Source organism: Cryptomeria japonica, chromosome 5, assembly GCF_030272615.1.
Source record: "Cryptomeria japonica chromosome 5, Sugi_1.0, whole genome shotgun sequence".
Taxonomy (NCBI): Eukaryota; Viridiplantae; Streptophyta; class Pinopsida; order Cupressales; family Cupressaceae; genus Cryptomeria; species Cryptomeria japonica.
The window spans coordinates 926,027,417-926,047,764 of NC_081409.1; positions in this window are offsets into that span (position 1 = coordinate 926,027,417).

Consider the following 20,348-nt stretch of genomic DNA (forward strand, 5'->3'; position numbering starts at 1 on the left):
GGTATAAGGGGATCATGATGGGATTGTAGTGAAATAGGATCTTTTTCAATCATTAGATGGGATTGAGGAGTTTTGGTGTCTTGATCTTGATTTATGATAGGACTTGTTTCTTAATTTTTAAGATTATCCTCTTGACATGGAGTCACTTCTAAGGAAGGGGTAATATTGTTGATATGGATGGAGGATTCTTGGAAGGTGTTCATGTTTTGGCATGGGGAAGCATTTTGAGTGGGACTCTCTGGAGTGGGTATGTTTGGAATTGGAGTGCATGATGGCATAGGATATAGGATTTTTAAATCTTTAGAGGAACTTGTATCAATATTGGCATTAACTTGGATTTCCATAGGAGATAGCCCTTGAAGGTAAACATGATAAGTTTTATTGTTTGAAGGAGATGAAGACATCATGGAAGGGATGGAGGCCACATATGGAGCCATGCTAGACAAAGGTTCATGATTTTGATTATGCTTAGAAGTAGTTCCTTATTTTTCTTTAGGTGAGTCATTAGGATCTTCAATTTCAATGACACCATTATCAATGAGATCTTGAATCTTATGTTTTAATTCAACACATTTCTAAGTCTTATGTTCATTTTGTCTATGATATGCACAATAATTACTCACAAATTCACATCCCCATGTGGTCTTTTTAGGCAATATGATAAGATTATGCTTGAGAATATTTTTCAAAGTAAACTCAATAGATTGCCCCGAAGGTGTAAACTGTCTGTCTAGAGGATATTTGGAGGAAATGTCTTTATGTCTTGGTGAAGGTGTCTTGTGAGCTTGTTTGAGATTTTTCTTTTGATTGTCAATTATTTGCTGGCTTTTGATTGTTAAACCATATAATCGTTTTAGCATTCCTTGAAGTTTCTTACTATTTATATCATGCATTTGTTTTTCAAATGGAGTCATTGATTTATTTTGTTGGATTTTACTGTCATATATTTCTTTCTTCATATCTTGAAGAATTTGATCCAAGGTAGCCATGGGTTTCTTACTTTTGTCAGAATTTTTAGAAGAGCTTCTAGTTTGAATAGACATTTACAATCGACAGGACTGAGAGCTAGATGTGGTGTAGAAGTCAAGATCTAATTGTAGCTAGTTGTTCATTTAATGTAGTGATTGAGTGAAGTAACTAAGATCTGGTCTGGTTTCAGGAATGCTCTATCCTATGTAAGACATTATCTAAGTTAACTTAGATTTGATAAGATGTTGTTTGAACTAGCTGAGAGATGATCAACAAAATCATGCAACACAACGACAGGGGTACACCATCAAGACTGTTTATGCTCAGGAGGATGATGACCAATTTTATGCTCGTTGTAGACTGATCAAGGTAATTTTGACTATTTTGACTGACAAGATCAGGAGTTTGTATGACAAAGGATTAGATAGAGATGAGATTCTGATAGACAGAGTTTCAATGACTGACAACTACCAGTTTTTGATATTTGACAGAGACCAGTTTTGTACACAAATAGTTTATCAATGAGTTGTTGATTTGTTTTGATTTGTTTTCTCTAGTTTCAGTATTTCAGTTTCAGTTTCAGGGATGAAAACATAGAAATGCAAGATATATTTCAATCACAGCAAGCTAACCCTACAAAAGTTGGCTTAGAAAAGAAAATCTTTGCTTGCTGACTTAGGTACACACCCAATAGCTAATCAGAATACAGCCATTGAGTCTCATGCAATGGATTCTCAATGCCATATTAGCTGACTCCAAATGCTAATGAAGGCACGATATGGAAAGTGTCTTGAGAGAGTTACTATCTCTCTTGCACAAAGATTATCCCCCTTTCGGAGGTGAATCGGGTAGCTTCTATCTTATAGTTCTTAGTCAAAAATTCCGTAAGAAATTACCCCTTGAAGTCATGCAAGCATGATTGAGGGCTATAGCCTGACAAGGTACCAAAACAAGTTCTAGTCACGTAAATGTGATTGAGACCGCGAGGCCCTACAAAATGCTCGATATGAGAGATCTCAAAGAGAAAACTCAAATAATCCCATCCTTAGAGACTTTAATCACCAGATGCCTATTTATTATAGTGAGTTTGAATGCTTAGGTCTAGCTATACTCACTTGGGTCATTCTCACAAGATGATTACTTTTTCCCATTGTGACAGGCCCACTAAAGGTACACAAATCTCAAAACTTAGAAAAAAGCTTCAAGGGTCTAGATTTTTGATTGTCTATAAAAGACAAGAGAATCCTCTCCTACCTCTCAGATTTTTCTGAAAACACAAAAGACAAATTTGTTCTTTAACTAGATAGAAATTTAAGTGCCTAAAAATTAATTTAAAGAATACACAATGTTTGGTCGATTCTCTTTAGGCAACTTGCAAAACCAACGCATCAGTAGTCATGTTGTTTTTTATTCTTTGACAGGCGTAGGTTTGATTGATAAATTCTTTGTCAAGCGGACCTACAAACATTAAAAGCCCAAAATTAGTTGCCAAAATAACATAAAAAAAAATCATCAAAAGAAAATTCTAGCATGCAAACTGTAAATTAAACTAATCTAACAAGAATTTCTCTTTTTTATGACTATCCTAGTTATGACAGTTTTGATTGTACTGGACTATGTCGCTTATAACTTTTCAACCAGAGCTAATTCGGAAAATATCTTCGATGTAAATTTTGACAATGTGGTTTTACAGAACACATTAAAATTTTGTTTAGATCCAATGGTTCAATATAAATTTATTCCCTCCAAACAAAGACCATTTTTTACTGTCACTAAAGAATAAGTAAAATGATAGTACTGCACTCTGTCATTCCTAACTTTCAAACCATAAATTTTTTGGAAACTCACTTCAGTGAAGCTATAGAACACTTGGTTTTTAACAACATATCAAAAATTGGTTTAGATCCAACAGTTCAATAAAAAGTTATGCCCTCCAAAAAGAGACCATTTTTAACTGTCACCGAAGAACAAGCAAATAGAAAGATTTTTATTTGCAAATTTAACACATGTTTATTAGATATAAAAAACCAAACATTAAATTTGTTCAAGAAACATTAGAAATCTTGTAGTCATGGGTTTGAGCCCCACCGTGGGTGCCAAAAATGTGTGTGTGAAAAGTGGACCTGTATCTATATCTAGAATACACAATACTTCAATTAAGTCATTAGATGCATGGTTAGTAAATCAATAATCAATGAATAATAAACCATTACAAAGCGACCTATTGCCTTCTAGTAGATGCGATTTTAGATTGCTCTTAGATTGCTAAGGTATCCAGTGACTAGACAACAGCTAAATGAAGAATTTTTAAATCTATATGAGCATGAATATGAGCTAAATGGATGGAAGATTTAAGCTAGATATGAAAGATTAATCTAACATGATTTAAGCCATATATGAATATTTAAGATAAATAATATAAGCAATATGAAATAACTAATATGCAATATCTCAATGCAAATTATCTATGAACCTAGAGCAAAAACGTCATAATAACACTATATTCTCCAGGATTTTTGAATGAGAGATGACAGCCTCAATTTATAGAAAATTCAGAAAGAAACGAAAGGCTGAGATCAAATGATGATGAGAGGTCAAGATTTTTCAAGAGAAAGCACAATCCAGGTGAATTGATGTGATTGGATGATTTTCTCAGTTTTAAAGGAAATTGAACTAAAATTAAGATAAAATTAGAAAAAAAAAAACAAAAAAAAACTGGTTTATTCTCTATTTCATTCAATTTTAATATTTAATTGTTTTAATTTCTTTCTTTGAGATTATTTATCAATTTTAAATTTGTTTTTCAAGATTATCTCCAATTGATTTATTTTCTCAAATTTTTAATTCATTTTTTGCTTAATTAATTCCTTTTTTGATTTATTTCTTTTTTTGAAGATTTGTGCTCATAGTTTCCAATTCCTCTTTCTTGATTTGTTTCATTTTTTGAAGATTTATGGTAATTTTTATTTATTTTTCAAATTGATTCCTCTTTTTGATGATTTAATGGTAAATTAATTGATTTAATTAAATATCCTAGGATATTTAATATAATAAATAAGATAATTGTTTAAAATGGTTTACTTGGAATGATCAATTAATTAAATAAATATTTAATTAATATTGAGTGATTAATTTTGCCATGTGACATTGATGATTTTAGAAATTAATTGTGTGTTCAAGATTTATTTAATTGCCTTTGGTTAGGACCTTGGTGATGTTGTCAAGATTAGGGGCCCATGGTTTAGATGGCCATTTTTTAGGGTATTACAATATGAAACTGCTTCAGAGCCTTTCAACAACCTTGTCCACCGAAGGGAAATTGAAATGTGTTCCAAATTATGCAAAACAATGAGTTGTATTTCATTAGAAAAAAATCTGCAAACAAAACAAGAAGAAATTGTCTAGAAGCAAACATTTGTTATAGTTAATGTCCCCACTAGTTACTCCTACTTTCTCTTTATTTTGTCGTGTTATTTGAATATACTTTTCTAAGCTCTTCTAAATCATTTTTTGTTGTATTCTTTGAATATGCTTTTACAAAGTCTTTTCAATCAAGTTATTGGATATTTATAGTGAAAATTTTTATATGCTTTTGAGTGATTAAGTGTAAATTTGATTGTCCAATATTAAAAGGATATGAAGTTTCTGCATTTCTTGAATTAATGTAATGAAAATTTTAGATTTAATTATTTACAAGATTCAAGTAGATAAATAGATGATGAGAATTTAAAAATTATCCGTCTTCATAACATTAAATATCAAAATGAATTTAAAAATTGATCTTTTTAGATGAGATAGGTCAGTAGTTGTACAAGGTCCAATAGTAGTACACTCACTTACGGTTATAGTATCAGTCTTGACACATATTTAAACTATATATTGTAAATAAATAATCTACATGTATATAAAAAAAATTACTAAATGTTGGTCTAGATAGACCAATACTTAATTATAAGAGAACCTATAAATGTTATATAAAAACTCCATAAATACATTCATTAACAAGTGAAATAAATAATTTTTGTTTCAAATAAAACACCATTTGTATCCACTATAATTGTGTCATTTATAAAATAAGATGTTCACTTAAACAAGTACTATTATCCTAGTGAAAAAAATATTCTTATGTGTACAACTATTTGGGTAGCAATGTATATGCATTGGAGTGTTTCATATCAATAATTTGTCTTATCATAAATATAAAAGGTAAACACAATAATTACCTTGTTTTATCCATGAAATGTGAGAGATTGTTCAAAGGTTTTAGTGTTCAACAAATTGTCCCTTTGTGTTCTACATAAGTTGTATTTTATATAATAATATGTTTTTATAGCAACAAATATTTTTTTTGTTCAACTATTGGTCCTTTGGTGTCAAATATAAAAGCTAGAGATAACACACATTTATGATTACTAATAGATATTTGGTCCATTTAAGTTGCATGTAAGTTATATTTACATAAAAATATGATATTATACTAAATTACAAATGATATTTTTTTATTCAAATACTAGAGATTTTTACATTAAGTTTTGGTCGAATCTTTAAAAAGTCATTTTTTGGACACTTCGGACTAGATGAGTTATTTGAATGAGTTGCATGATGAGTCACTCCTTATAGTTTTGTAAAAATATATGATAGGTTGAAAAGTTCATCAATATAGCACACTCTACAATGTTGCTCAATGTTATCAAAACTTTGAGACCTCTAGACATTGAAGGGTAGATATCTTGAATTCTTTTATATCAATTGTTTGGCAGATATGGTATGGAATTTTTTTAAAAAGGACTTATTTTAATAGTATATTGGTTCAACTTGATTTCATGTTGGAGATGGTCATATGGTGAAAGGTGTGGGTGTTATTTTTGCAATTGGAGAAATAAAGTGATGAAAATTAGTTACTATTATTAAATTTGAAGGATATGAATTTGATACATGGAAAATAAAAATATAGTTATTTTTATTTGAAAAATATTCATGGGACATTGTGAGTGGAATTATTAAGAAACCACAAATGTGGATGAAGCAACAAAATTGATAGCAAATGATTGCAAGGTTGTGGCATTGGTTGGTCTTGGCTTATCTGATGCATAATTGCATCACATTGATCTAACAAATACATCAAAGGAAATATGGGATGTGTTCAATACTTTATTTGGGTCACAAGATTCAAGTGCTAAAATATCCATAAAACAAAAATTGTTTGGGTTGAAGATGAAAGAGGAAGATATATTGTTCAACATATAAATACATTATGTTCTCTTCTTTTAAGCTCCAAAGTCAATGTTGAAAATGCCAAGACTATATTATTTAGTAGTATGCCTTTAAGTTTTTATCATATTATTTTGTTTTTGAACAAACTAAGTCCTAGCTTGGAAACTGTGATTTATTCTTTAATTGATGAATAATTTTCATTCTCTGCTAATAGAATTTCACTTTTAGTCTGATTTATTGTTGTTAATGTGTTGTTAATAGATTTTGGCTATGTTAAGGCCCAATACCCTAACTAACACTAGTTTTATCATAAAAAAACAATAGTCACTTAATGGTTGAGGAAAGTGTTTTCCTTTTTAAGAAGAAGTCTAATATTTCAATAAGGAAATAATTCACATGTTATTATGGTCAGAAAGTTGGACATGTGTAGATGAATTTCTTTCAATGGGCTAAAGGTCACATCAATGGAAAGTTGAATAAAAAATAAAGCTTTTGCTATGACTAAAGGTAAAACACACTTTTATGGTTTTGTAGTGTATACAAATGATTCATTTGACAATTTCAACTCAACTCACAATGCCAAAATTGAAGAAAGATTTGTGCTTTAGATATTAGAGAAAACAATGTATCAGAGGTTGGAGGCAGGAGGTTTTCTTATCATCCCAAGCTAGATTCTTACTTAGGGGTGATGCATTGCATCAGGAGCACTACATTTGTGTCCTTGAAGAAAAGAGGGGCCTTGGAATAATAATTGTCTCTTTAAGGAGAAAGGGGGCGAAGTTTTCTTATGGGTTCACTTACTGTATATGCATTTGATTGGTGATTTGTCAAGCAAATAAGGAGACATTAGACATAGTCAAAGGATATGTGTACTTTCAGAGGAAATATGTCTCATGTGCAAGCATTTAGTTGGTGATTTGTGTAGTGGAGGAGACATTATTTCCATGACAATTGAGGAGGTGTTAGACACACTCAAAGGAGACGTGGACTTTCAGAGAAAAGGTATCTTGTGTACAGTACTAGAGGAGGCATTAGACATGCTAAAAGGAGATGTAGCATTTTGGATGAAATGTGTCTCATTGTGTGTGAAGAGTGGGAACACTTTTATATTTTCTCATGTTGTTTATATGGTTGTAGGTTCTACAGTCACGAGATCCACTAATGTAGTCAGTTTAGTGTATCTTGGGTGAGCGAGGATGATTGGTGAAGGCACTTCATCAAAGTCTTCAGAAGGGTTGGGTTTAAATAAATTGCAATGTTGCGCTCTCGTTAAGATTAATTTGATGTAATAAGAGGAGGAATGTTGGTGTATTATATTAGTCTATAGATAGTTTATGATAGTTTAATAAATAAAAAGTTAATTTTTGAGAGTAAGTTTGTGGGAAGTTGTTTCCCATTAGGAAATTGTGAATAATTTGATGGCTTTATAAATCCAATGTTAACAAATGTAAGAACAACAAGTTATATCATATAAATTAATCAATTTTTATCTTCTAAAAATGTGATTCAGTTTTCTCTGTTCCACTTTCAATAAGTTGGACCCATTTCTAGTCAGAAAATTATGGAGAATTCAATTTTTGAAAAGGAATTACATCTATTTTGAAAATTAAATAGAGAAAGAAATGTAAGAAATTTTCATATTAGAGAGGAAGACACCATTTTAGGGAGACCCTCCAGGCATAAGGAGAGTACTTAAGTTTGAAGATCAGGGATTCAATTGAATTTCATTTGAAATTTTATGTGGATCTAACGAGAATGGGAAGTGAAAGTTAGGTTTTGCACAAATTTTTTATTTTTTCATGGAATAAAGATTTAGTTTACGGTATTTTTTAAATAGTAGCAAATTTAGTTGATGCTAGAAATTGGTATTTGTATCTATACTTGAATCTACAAGAGAGAGAGTGTTTTGGAGTTTGTAAGGATTTGTAATAATGGGGAAGAGTGGAAAAAATTGAAACATAAAAATGAAAATCTAATTCGTCAAATAGATTTAAAAGAAAAAATGTCAATTGTTGAATGAAATTAATAATCTAATGGGAGAAATAGATAAGTTGAATGAAAAAAATTAAAAGTTAGAAGCCAAAATAAAATTGTTTTATGAGTTCAAGGAGAAAAATAATGATTTGAAAGAAAATATATATAGATTAGAAGACGAAAATAATTTGCAAATGAAAGTGATTTCAACATTAAGAGAAGAGAATGAAGAATTAGTAAAATGCAATGTGTTTCTATCAAAAATCATTAGTTCAATGTGATGTTTCATGTGGCATAGAATATTTTTGTTCTTCATTTGGTAATTGTGATTTTGGTCAAGCTATTTGTGACCAAGGTGATAATGTGTTTGAGTATGCAAATATTCAAAGATATTATTATGCAAATTTTTCTACTTGTTGTGAAGATAATGGCGGTATGAAAATTATGAAAAGGATAGGTTGCAAAGGTCAGGAATTAGAAAACCATGAATAGGGAATGAGAGAGATAATTGAGCCAACAATGAGCCCAAAGTTTGAAAGCCTAGGATATGTCAAAGGTAAAGGTGATAATGTTACATATAATGTTACAAATGTTATTTTAATTCAACATTCTTATTGTAACAAGAAAGGGTATATAAAGGACAAATGTTGGGACTTGCATCCTTGTACCCTATCTAGATTGAACAATGATTGTAAAAAAAACATGTTGGAATAGGAATTGATAAATAAATCAATGCTAGGATTTATGAAAATGGATTGTGGATAGAGTCATGGATCTAGTTGGCACAAGTTAATAGGTATGCTCTAAAAATTATTCAATCATAATTATTCCTATGTGAATAAGAAATCAATGTCTTGCATGATGTCTACAAAAGTGAATTTCTTATTAACAAAGGCAGGATAGGCCCGTACAATTACAAATTTGCATAATGACACCAAGAGTGCATGAGGGATGCACAACCAGAAAAATAACCCCCTACTACAACAAAGCAAAAACCCAGCAAGGCAACCCAAAAGATAGCAACAAAACTAGAAAACCACCAAAAATAGAAAGAGACCAAAAAACCACAAAAACTAGGACAACCCTCGAGTAAAGGCATAAAGAATAAAAAGTGAAGTTAAGGAAGCAATTTTCATGATTTATTTTTATACTATTGATGTAGTTGTTGATAATATGATGAAACTATAAAGATCCTGTCAACAACTGAGAGGGTGGGTTGAATTAGTTGATAGAAATAAACAAAACTTTCACCAAACAAACTTTCACCTCAAAATCAACTTGCACAGTGTACCGATTTAAACACTTAAATGAATTTGCAACTGCACAGTTAAACTTTACCGGTTGTCCTAATAATCAGAAACACAATGCAATAGATCTTGAAAATTAAATACCATATGACAAATCCTTAAAACACTTCACCAATACTAGTAAACACATGTTTCAGATCATTTCTGGTTATTCAAACATATCTATGCAGATTTACTAGTCATTCAAATCAACCATATCAAAAACATATCCACAAAATCATTCACCACTTGACACAATGATTTTTCATGTGGAAACCCAAATGGGAAAAAACACAATGGGGATGAATACCCACAAGTATTTTGAACTCTTCTAAAGTTTTCCCTGTTAGGAGCCAAGCCTGGTTAGAAGCTTATACAATAATATTTTGTTAAGAACAAATCTAGTTAAGGGCCACCTAGTTAAGGGATTGACTACAAATACCCTATTAAAGGTAACCTCAATGGAGGATTTCAAATCCAAGCTAATGGACCACCTGGTTAGAGGATTTCAACAACAAGCATGTTAAAGCTTACCCGATTAAGGGATTTAACTATTGTAATGGTTAGAGAGAAAAAAGTTATGACTGGTCTGGAAATAACACTTTGTTACTGAATCAGATCCTTTATAGCTCCTATCTGCCTTCACATCATTCTACAGACACACCTCCTAGGTTGACAAGAGTTACTTCCACACTTAGCCAAATTTCCAACAACTGTTTCAATCACTCTATTGACCTTAAAAGAAAATATATTAGGTCGGTAACACAACACAAACCCTACAACTCTCATAGAGATTACAAACATATCGGTTCAATCTTGACCGTTAGATTACATGCAATCAACACTACATTCTTCTAGGCATTTACAACTTCTCTTGGATCACCGCATATTGAATCTTGTAGCACATCACGTGTTTGTCGCTTCATACTATGCAATAGATCATTCCCAAGATAAAAAAATTATCATTTACGTGCCAAATTAATTTTAAAACTCATCACGTGCAACATGATTATGTGGCATCTTCATTACTGACCATCATTCACTCATAGATCATCACAACTGATCTCCAAACTTTATCAATCAGGGTTCTGCATCTCAACCGATTAGGGTTACTGGTTTATCTTCACTGCATTAACACCGGTAGCAATACTTGCTTCATTACCGGTTTCTATTGACATCAATGACAACACTATACTTCTCCAATACAATCTTCATGCAATGCTAACAATCTCCCCCTTTGGCATTGATGGCAATACAAATATTAATACCAATTGATCGTCATGATGGAGAGTAAAGAACATACACAAGTATAGGAATCTTGGTTTATATTTTCCAATCATAATCTGTGCTTCAACTATATCTTCATATATTTAGCCGGTAACTAGCTATCAATCATATACATGTATTTTTCTCCTCCTTTGACAACAATGCCAAAGTGAAGGTAAACCATTCTGGTTCTCATTCATGCTTCACCAATCTGCAAATAGTTGCTCCCCCTATGGAGTAGCTCTATTCTTCACCAATCCTTCTTCAATATTTTCAATAGGCTCTGGGATTGATGTCTTCTACATTTTCTTATTTGAGACTCCATGTAGGGGTACAACCCTTAACATACCTCTAAGGTAATCAAATGTAGCCTTAGGTAGAGACTTAGTAAAAATATCTTCTAGTTTTTCTTTAGTGAAAACATGCTCCAGTGACACCTCCTTGCTTTGAACTTTCTCTCTCACGAAATGATACTTTGAAATATTTATAGCACTTGTGTTATCACAGAAAATTCTCACTGGTTTTGATATCTTTAGCTTGAAACCTTCCAATATGTTTTTCATCCAAATTGCTTGAGTATAACTCATGTAAGCTGCAACATACTCAGCTTCTGGAGTTGATTGAGAGATACAACTATGTTTCTTTCTGCTCCAAGACACTAATCTACCTCCAAGAAAAAATGTTCCTCCGTTTGTACTCTTCCTATCATCAATATTGTCTGCCCAGTTTGCACTAATATAGACTATTAAGTCAAAGTCACCTGCATATGGATACCACAATCCATAATCAATTGTGCCTTTCAAGTATCTGAAAATTATTTTGGTTGCAATCATGTGTGACTCTTTTGGATCTTTCTGAAATCTAGCAACCAGTCCTAGTGCATGACAAATGTCTGGTCTGCTATGGACAACATAATGTAGCTTACCTATCATGGATCTGTATTCCTTTTCATCAACTGGTACAAAATTATCTTCCTTTGATAGTTTACAACCTATAACCATCGGTGTCCTGGCTAGTTTACAATCTCCCATTCCAAAAGTTTTCAACACTTCTTTCACATCGTTGGATTGTGTGATAAAAATTCCTTCCTTCATCTGTTGGATTTGCAAACCTATGAATTTTTTTATCTCACAGACCAGTGACATCTCAAATTCATTTTTCATTTCATTAGCAAAATCATGACACATATAATCATTTCCTCCAAAAATGATATCATCAACAAATACCTCACTTACCATTATTTTATCTCCTTCTATCTTGAGATATATGTTACTATCTTCACTAGCTCTTTCAAAACCTATCTTTACTAAGTCAAAGTGCAATCTTTCATACCATGCTCTTGGTGCTTGTTTCAAACCATATAGTGCCTTATGTAGCTTGCACACCATATCCTTTTCTTCAGTTAATGCATAACCATCTGGTTGTTCTATGTAGACTTCCTCTTCCAATATTCCATTTAAAAATGTTGACTTAACATCCATCTGAGATACTTTAAATCCTCTATATGCTAAAAATGCAAGTAGAGTCCTTACCCCTTCCAATATTGCTATTGGAGCAAATGTCTCACCATAGTCTTCACCTTCCTCTCGTGCATATCCTTTGCATACCAGTCTGGCTTTATTCCTAACCATTACTCCATCTTCATTTAATTTTTTCTGAATACCCACTTAGTACATATTACATTCTTGTTTTCCAGCCTAGATACTAATGAACATGTATTATTCTTCTCTATCTGATCAAGTTCTTCTTCTATTGCCTTGATCCAGTCTTCATCTGCAAAGGCTTCTTTTGTTGTTCTAGGCTCAAAGGTAGAAATCATACAAGAGTTTTCTCTTAGCCTTCTTCTAGTTAACACCCCTGCATCCTTGTCTCCAATAATCTGATTGGGGTTGTGATTGAGTTTGACATACCTTGGAATAGTATGATCTTAGTTTTTAGGTTATTCTCCATTTTCACTTTCTTCATCTTCTGCTAGACCTTGTTGTTCTGGTTTAACAGGGTCTTCTATGTTCAGTTCTCCATCTTTTGGCTTTACTAGTTCCAGTTCCAAAAATAGTATGTTAGGTTCTTCTTCTTCCTTCTCCTTGTTGGTTTCTCCTGATTTCTTAGGAAATTCATCTACTCAGACATTGATACTTTCAATGATCATCTCAGTCCAATTTTTGTAGCACTTGTAAGCTTTTCTCTTGGTGGAATACCAAGAAATATTCCTTCATCACTTTTGGCATCAAACTTTCCAACATAATCACCTCTTTTGATAAAACATCTACAACCAAAATTTTTAAAGTAACTGACATTTGGTGATCTACCATACTAGTATTCATAGGGTATTTTGTCTTTACTGTAAAGTTCTGATGCCAATAGCTAACAAGATGAGAGGGGGGACTGAATCATACAAACTAAATCTTCAATAAAATCAATAGATTCAACCTCAGCAACTTATTCTTCAACAATATAACCAAAAACTGCTAAACATGCTAACTCATAAACACATGATCATCATAACACATATAACACCAGATTTAACGTGGAAACCCAAAGAGGGAAAAATCACTGTGGGATTTCGGACCCACTAAGAAATATACTCTTCTAGAGTATGCTCAGTTAAAAGAAAATCCTATTAAAGATTACAAACACATTACTAGATGTGACCCGGTTAAAGGATTTCCCTCAGATCTGTCAGGATCTTCACTTTGTTAGAAGTGACCTTGTTAAAGGATTTCGAACACTCAATTAGAATGTTACCTTGCTAGAGGATTTACAAATAAGATTGTTAGGTCCACTCGGTTAAGAGATTTTCTGTCACTTTACAAAATAACAGTAATAAAAATATATCTGTAATTTCACATCTGAAATGCTAAAGTAAATTCTTATTTGCTCAACACTATCTAGTCATAGGACTTATCTTGTCCCTCTGCTGGGCTCCCTACTCTGTTATTCAAACAGGTTTTCAAGCTTCTATGCTCGATAATCACTATGTAGATCCTTGTGCTTACACTTGCTCGCATGCATTGTTCATCAATAATTTTTTATTTATAAACAATTTGCTAACCGTTGAATCTCCTTGATCACATTTCCCATGATCAATCATAGCCATCAGATCTTCAATCTTGACTAGGTTCAATGTATCCTTCGATCTGAAAAATGTTTTACTTCGCCTAGGAACTTCCATTCCATCCTTGGAACTTGTGCTAGGTTAAGCAGTTCAATCTGTGTTGTAGATCGAGCTCTTGAATTTTTAAAGTCGTAGATCCTTAACAAATTTCTTGCACATCATATCAATCATTTAATCAACTCCAGCTAATCAGCTTCCTTCATTAAATAACGCTTTCATTCCTTCAATGTTGTCTGTCATAACTCGGTTGCAACTCAGTAAATACAAAACTTCACTCAGTAGACATTCTGCCTTCATTAACTGATATCGATAACCTTAGGGTTACTGACTAGGTTCCTTAGGGTTTACCGACTAGGTTCTTTGGGTTTACCGACTAGGTTCTTTGGGTTTACAGACTAGGTTTTTTTCTCGGTGACATAGTATAGTACTAACCTTATAATCAACAACATATGTAGGATATCAAAACAATCTAAACATCATGATCTCATCATTTTCTAACTCGGTAATAGTTGCCCATTGAATAACTTATTTCTCCCCTTATTCATCACATTCTTTCTGTGTCTTTTACCGACATCTTGATTCTCTTCAAATCAATCTTCTCAAGATATGGCAACATCATACTGAATCAAAATATCAATTTCTTGACATCAATGACAAAATAATGTTATAAAGATAGTTATCATCCTTCTTCAGTTATATCAATAATCTTCAACAACCTTCTCAATATCCTTAATGAAATATCAACAATCTTCTTCTATTGAAATGCCAACAATCTCCCCCTTTGGCATTGATGGCAATACCAACTTTTAAATGGTAATACGAACAAGATATTCAAATTGATTCAGATTTAGATTGCTGTGGAGACTTCTCTTGTTATCCTTGAGTTGTTTTCTTCTTCTGAAGTCTTCTAGGCTTTCTCCCTCTTTCTCTTATCTTGCATTTAGTCTTCTCCCTTTTTCAGTAATCTTCTCCCCCTGTCATTAGGCTTCTGTTATCTTCTTCATTTAGGGCTTTACCATTTAGTCTACCATTTAGTCTTCTCCCCCTTTGACAACAATGCCAAAAAGTAAAAGAACTAAATCATGAACTCTTCTTCTATGAAGTGCTTGCTTTGCTGAGTTACACATGTAAATGTAACATCTAAGACTTGATCAGAGCATTCTTTCCTTCAATACTATTTCATGTATCCCGTTCCTTGTTCACATTCCTGCACACCTTTAGAAAACTTCCTAAAGTGTGTAAATCAACATCAATCCACACATAATATTCTGTAGATTCATCGAATTGATGCTTTCACCGAACTCTTTTAGTGAGTAGAAGATAGGGGTAGGACCCCTAACTTTCTTCAGAGATACTCAAAAGTGTCTCTTGGTAGTGGCTTTGTGAAGATGTTTGCAATTTGCTCCTTTGTGCTAACATATTCCAGCACAACTTTCTTTTCTTGAACTTCTTCTCTGAGATAATGATACTTGATAGAAATATGTTTTGTCTTAGAGTGCATTACAAGATTATTTGAAATGTTAATGGCACTCGTATTATCACAGAATATAGTTACTGGCTTGGTAACCTTTTCATTTATACCTTCTAACAATTATTTTATCCATGCTATATTAGTGCAATTCAATGTTGTAGCAACATTGTCACGAATCGTTTTATTTAATATTGTGCAATTTAAAGATGTAATGTGATTTTGAAATTCAAAATAGATTAGATCATTCATAATCTAGTATGAGGAAGTATAATATGCTTTTTACTCTTGCAAATGATATGAAATTCAATATTCTTTTGGGTTTGTCAATGCTGATAAAATTTTGAGTGCAAGTAATGTAGGATGAGGTGAAGGAGGTCGAAGGCAAGAAAACGAATCAGGTAGAATTGATTTTAACTGAACGACTTTGATAGAAAAGGCAATCTTTCACACACCACACTAGGATTTATAATTTGCATCTTGAAAGTGTGGCTGATTTAAATGATCTTATTTGAGTGTTTGTTCAAACTGAAATGATGAAATTGGAATGAGTAGTAGATTGATTTAAATGTTTATATATGTGCATTAATTGCATGATGTGAGTAGTGTTTGAAATAAATATAAGTTGTCTGAATAATTGTGAAATAGTATGTTTTATGGTTACAAGAGATAAATGTGTAAATGATTTGAAAATGAATATCGACCCTAGGTTTTTATGTCCTTCTTGTTCAGGTAGGTAAATATATGAAAAGAGTACTTACGAGTTTAAATTTTGTAAATTGAATAATAGTCCAATATATACATATGAGAAATTTATTCAATTATATACATATATCAATAACCAATTATCGTGAAATTTGACTTTGTCAAATTGTTTTGTCTATTCATACGAAATTTGTCTAATAATAATAATTTCATCTATTTGTAAATATTGAATAATGTATTGTATTTATGAAATTAAACTAAGTAATGAAAATTCGATATATATATATCAAAGAAAGGGTTTATTAAAAAAACCAAAGTTTAATGTTAATATTAAAAGAAGAGTCATTTAATATTATCAGTTTATTAAACATACCATATTACACATATAATATAATATATATCCCTTTATAAAACATAATAACATAGGGTGGCAGGTTGAACAAGGTGGTCAACCGTTTAAAGCAAATGAAATAGCCACTTTGGTCGATGTAAACTCCTCCACCCACGGTAGCTGCTATGATAGGTTTGTTAACCGTTTTCCTTCACCCACGATAGCTACTGTCAAAGGCTTTTAAAACACAGATCAAACGGTGGGAGGCAGAGTTGTTAGTAGGCGTAGTATAAGGAGATATTACCAACTACCACTACTCCATTTATAACATAAGCAACGTGTAAAATACTCCCTCCATCCACGGTGGTCACAATCAAAACAATTACACAAACTAGAGCATGATGGAAACATTAACACTCCCACGCAGCATGTGTACAAAGCATCGACTCATGCAACAAGTAAAGCTCAAACTGAAATAGTTGGAAGCTTTAAACAATAAGACTTGATCTTGCCACGAACCGAGGGGTTGTAATTAATTTAAAAACATCCGTGGAGATTGCAGTTAGAACCAACTACTGCGTGGAGATTATAGATACAACCGCATGACAATAGAAATAATGAAACAATAAATAAAACCCAGATCAAAATGTGGGAGGCAGAGTTGTTAAGGTAGGCGTAGTATAAGGAGATATTACCAACTACCACTACTCCATTTATAACATAAGCAACGTGTAAAATACTCCCTCCATCCACGGTGGTCACAATCAAAACAATTACGCAAACCAGAGCACGATGGAAATGTTAACACTCCCACGCAGCACGTGTAAAAAGCATCGACTCATGCAACAAGTAAAGCTCAAACTGAAATAGCTGGAAGCTTTAAACAATAAGACTTGATCTTGCCATGAACCGGGGGGTTGTAATTAATTTAAAAACATGCACGGAGATTGCAGTTAGAACCAACTACTGCGTGGAGATTATAGATACAACCGCATGACAATAGAAATAATGAAACAATAAATAAAACCCAAAGGATAGCAGCAAACATAGCCATAGATTTGAATAAATAGACATATGCACACACTCATTTGGTCATTCTTCTCACACGAGATTAGAAGAGCGAATTTCTTGAAGGGAGAGTAAGAATAGTTTGATAGAGAGTTAGAATAGATTCATAGAGAGTTAGAATAGTTTGATAGAAGAGAAAAGAATAGTTTGAGATAGAAGAAGAATAGTTGATAGAGAGGAAGAATAGTCGGATAATATCGTGGAGATTGAGTGATAGAGAGATAGTTGGATAGAGATAAGAATAGTTGGAGAGAAAGAGAGACTTGCGATCAAGGAGTCGAATCATTTGAAGAAGAATGACAAGGTCAAAAGCTCACAATCCACTCTAAGTTTCCAAGAGGTTAGAATCTTTTGTTTATGTTTTATTTTATTCATTAAATTTGGTATAAAATGTGTAAAAAGGAAGTTTAGATAATAGATATGTATGTCCAAATGGGTATCGATTATTATTATCGTATTTGAAATGCTTTATAATCCATTGTGGAATAAGAGAAAAGAATTTAGAGAAGAGAGGTTATTAATATCATACTTTTCACAAAAATATTTAGTTCAAATTCTATTTTTAGAATGTGTTTACATATGAGATTAATCTCATGCATGTTTAACACCTTCTATTGTATGTACTTTATTGTAGTCAAAAGATTGATTTTAAGATTATTGCTTATAAAGGTTTATCGTTTTTATGAAAGATTGTCTTCGAAAGATATATTAGACAAGTAATGATTAGTAAGTAATAAAAATGATATCTCTATTTTTATTTTAAAAGAAAGATTGTATTCTCAAAAGAATTTGTGTTTGAGGGAACCAAGCTAGGGTTAAGCTTGAGTTGGAAAAATTTACCATTCGAGATGGGTGCCGAATGTGGATGCTTTAGGGAGAATAATTGCTTTTTCCAACTATTATTTTGCTGTGCATGGCATATACTCGGCCGAGTTATTGTTTGAATTATCCGTAGAAAAAGATGGAAATTCCTTATTTATACTCTACCAGATCCTAGTATGATAGTGAATGCTTGTTTCTTAGAATGAAGTAGGAAAAATGAAAATGCATATATCATCTACGCATGCACCAGATTCCCTCTTGCGTTCGAATTCTTTGGTTAAACCAATTCATGAAGGGTTGGGTATTCTTGATTGACCAAGAGTTTCGGGGAAGCGTAAGCTTCAAGGTTGGGTGGAAAAAGCGCCTGATTCTTGTTCTCGTCTGCATTCGAAAGATAGAAGGAAGCAACTCAGACTAAAGATTGACGGATGCATCTTCTTGTATATTCTTAGGGCTATTTGGAAGCCTAAGTAGGAAATGAGAACTTCTTTGTATTGGATATTGTATTATTCATGTGCATTATTATGATATATTCGATGTTTGCTTATATTTACTATAAAATATGCTTAGAGATTGAAATATTAAGTTTATTTAAGAATAAAGCATATTTTAGGGTTATATCCTAGATTGATGTCTTTACATTTTGGTATCAAAGACTAGGTTTTATAACACTAGGACCTATATGAGTCACTTCGCTAAGATAAATCTGGAAATTAATTGCTTTATGTTTTCTAAGAAATGGTTCGCACCAAGCAGATAGCCCGAAAGTCGGTAGCAGGATATGCCCATTACCTGAGGGTTAAAAAGGATCCTCAATCACATGTTAAGGCAGTTTTGGATGATGCTCCTTTTGAAGAAAAACCAGTTCTAGAAAAGAGTATTGTAATAGGAAAGGACCCTACAGAATGTCATACTGAGAAGAATATCCCTGAAAAAGAGAAAGAGCTTGAGTTGGAATATTCACCTATCAGGCCAATAGTGATCAGTTCTGAGGAATCTGAGGGCTATACCCCTCTATGTGAGACTGAATCGGAAGGATATACCCCATTAAGTCCAAATGAGTCAGAAGAATCCACTCCCCTGACTCCTCTCGATGAGTGATGTAACGTGTTACAACACTTCAATAAAATGTCTTCCCTTCTACTATAGAATAAGGATGTAATCCCTTCTACTATAAAATAAAGATGTAATCTCTTCTACTATTAAATAAAGATGTATCCTCTTCTATTATCAATAAAGATGTCTCCTATAGTATTTTGAGTTAAAATTGCGTATTCCTTAATGATATCTATATATATACTTGGAACCTAACTTATATAGTAAATGGGAAAGAAGTAGAATGAAATTATTTGATATGGTTATGTTTTAAATTTATATTGTTTTTCTTAATTATTCAATAGAAGTATTAAACTCTCTAGTTGCTTTATAAGGCTATAAGTTAGGGAATATTATAAAAGTTAGGAAAGACGTAACATAACAAATATGCCTCTTATCGCTAAGAATTATCAATATCTCCCTGTTGCAGAATTAATATCTAGAAATGGCCTCGAGAACAACAAGGGTAGGGTCAAGTAATGGGAATGAAAGGTTCGATCAAATTCTTGATTTGCTCAATCAGCAAAGTGCAAGGATGAATGATCTCAAACAAGAGGTTCGAAGGGTCGGAGAAGTCCGACAGGAAGCCCCTAGGGTTGAGGAGCAACTCGACAACCAAGCCAGAATAGAAGAAGAGCTGGCAAAGGATTTAAAAAGGATAGCCCCGCCAAAGTTTGATGGAAAAATAATTGGCGATAGTGTAGAGGCATGGGTCATTGAAATGGAGAAATATTTTGGTCTCCGCAACATGTCAAATGAAACCAAGGCAGTTTGGGCTGCTTATCAGTTGTCTGGTGAAGCTGCTACTTGGAGGGACAATGAAAAGATAGAAAGGAAACTACAACCAAGAGAGATCACTTGGCATTTGTTTTTACAATCCTTCAGGAAAAGGTGGCTTCCACAATTATTCTTCGACAAGAAGATGACAGAATTTCAAAACCTTACTCAAGGTAGTATGTCAGTAACACAGTACTGGGAGAAATTTACTAATCTCCTTAAGTATGTTCTGCAATACCAGATGGATGAAACGTTTAG